The following is a 2,500-nucleotide window of genomic DNA, read 5'->3' on the forward strand; positions in this document are numbered from 1 at the left end:
ATATATATATATATATATATATATATATATATACATGTACATATATTTATATACATATATATATATATATATACATAAATTTATGTATTTATGTAATGCATGAAACCTAAGATAGTGTCGAAAATCCACAAATAAATATATGTATATGTGCGAATGTATATTTATATATATACATGTTTGCATATACATGCATACATACATACATTTATACCTACCTACCTACCTACCTACATACATACATACATACATACATACATAGGTACTGTGTCATTAGTTTAAAAATTCAAAGCCCTCAATTTAATGTGGGGTATGAAATATATTAGAAAAAATACATTCGGCTTCACTGTTCATTATCATATTGATAGTTTTGTAAGCTCTAGTAATTGTGCGTCTAAACAGATTTCATTGCTCTTCAGAGGAGTTAGTTCCATTCGACCAGAACGAGGTTGGCTACTACTTGCAGTTAGTAGTGCAGAAGATATTATAATTATATGCATAGTGATAGATTGTCTGTCACCACTTGATCGAAAAAGCACAACTTTAGAAATGCAGTTTTCTGTATATATGATGCATATACACTCTTATACTGATGTACTTAAGTATGTGCATACAGAAACATACATACAGATAGACAGTGTAATTATGTATTTATTGTGGATGTGACATTTTTCATAGTTCCATGTGAGGTGTGAAGGGGAGTGGTGAAAGTAATGACAGGTGAAGATGTAAAGGAAGAAATAGTGATTGTGTGAAAGTTGTGAGAATAATAGCAATGAAGAAATAAAAATAGAAAAGAGAAAAATGAAAAAAGGAATGAAAGAATAGAAAATGTTCGAGAGTGGTATTATGTGCTAGTTTGCATGACATTGTTCTGTCTCTGGCCTATTGGTATCAGTAAAGATACGTTGGTGGATTCGCTTATCGTTGTATTTATCGAAGTGTCTGCATTTTTTGAGAATTTCAGATCTTGGGTTTAAGTAAGGTGCACACGTATTACAGAGGATGATGCTCTTGTTAGTTGTGCAAAGGTAACCGTTCCTAGGTTTTAATAGTTTGGACCTTTTATGTATTCTTCACTGTGCAGTGAATTTTTTGCAGTGAATTCTTTACCACGTTCTTTAAATTTCCATATGTGATTCGACAGTTTTCTGGCGTTCTTCATTTTAGTATGAAGATAGCAATTTGGTTGTTATATCGTCGATTTAATTTGCCTTCTGCCATGTGTAAATTCAGTTTTTATTCAGTAGCCAGGTTCAGTATTGAAGTCAGCTTGGTATACTGCTAGTCGTGCGTAGCAGGACATGTTTAGGGAGCATTATGTGATTGAATCTTTGAAGTTGCATAGAACCTTGATGTTGCTTGTCTGAGTTCTTGTTATGAGGATTCCAATTCTAGTTTTGAAGGAGGAGTGTCGATTGAAATATTTTCTCTATCTTTGGTTTATGAAGAAGTTTTTATCTATTGACACTGAAATTTTTATTCCCAATGTTAGCCTTGATGTTAAGCAAGGTGTAAACCATAAAATTTCACACCGTCTTTTTGTGTTTTTCGTAGTGTGTACATATGCATATATGTACGTGTATACATGCATATATTGTATACGTATACATGTATCTATTAAATGTACGTGCATATTTGTATATCATAGTATGTCTTTACGTGCAAGTATGTGTGAGTGCGTTTATCCGCTGCACTACTAACAGCTTCGTTCTCGCTGAATAAAAAATAGTGTTACTGAAGAGTGAGAATTACGGTTTTTATAGCACTAAGGCTTCATTTTGTGAATATAGATCACATATATCTGTACACATATGTCTAATGTATGCACGTGTATATACGTATATATGCATAAGTGTATGTGTTACGCAAATAATGAAAAATTGACACCTTCGCTACTCTAGTTTATGTAGGCTGAGCCCAATCACTAACCACTTATGTTGTATATCAAGGAATCATTCACATATTTATTTCATATAATATTTGGTATTAGTCAACAATTGTTTTAATTGTGTACGTGAGAAAGGTAAACTGTTAGACATTCGTTAGATTCTTGTGCTTGAAACAATAGTCTTGTATGAGAAGTGATTTTTTTTTTGTCGAATTTACTTTCCCTTGTACTGCAATGCTGTTATTTAGATTCTACTTCTTACTGTGTTTGCATTTAGAAACCAATTCATGTATTTTGTTTGGAATGTGTAAACATAGGATATTTTCTCGACAATCCGTGCTTCAAATGTTTAGACCTTCTGTTGACTGTTTATTGCTTATGTTGTTGATATGAAGATATGCTTAAATAAAATTGTTACATTTCCCAGACGTAATTAGACAGAGACTCCTGAATCTTTTCTAACAAACTAGCATTACATGGTATCTTCAAACATTCAACTGATGAGAGAGTCGTTATTTAGAATATTTCAATTTCAGGTTCTTTTAGATTGTCGATTATTTTCTGCTAGTATTTTTGTTTTTATATGTATTTTAATAGGTACGCAACAGTAGC

Source organism: Octopus bimaculoides, chromosome 1, assembly GCF_001194135.2.
Source record: "Octopus bimaculoides isolate UCB-OBI-ISO-001 chromosome 1, ASM119413v2, whole genome shotgun sequence".
NCBI lineage: Eukaryota > Metazoa > Mollusca > Cephalopoda > Octopoda > Octopodidae > Octopus > Octopus bimaculoides.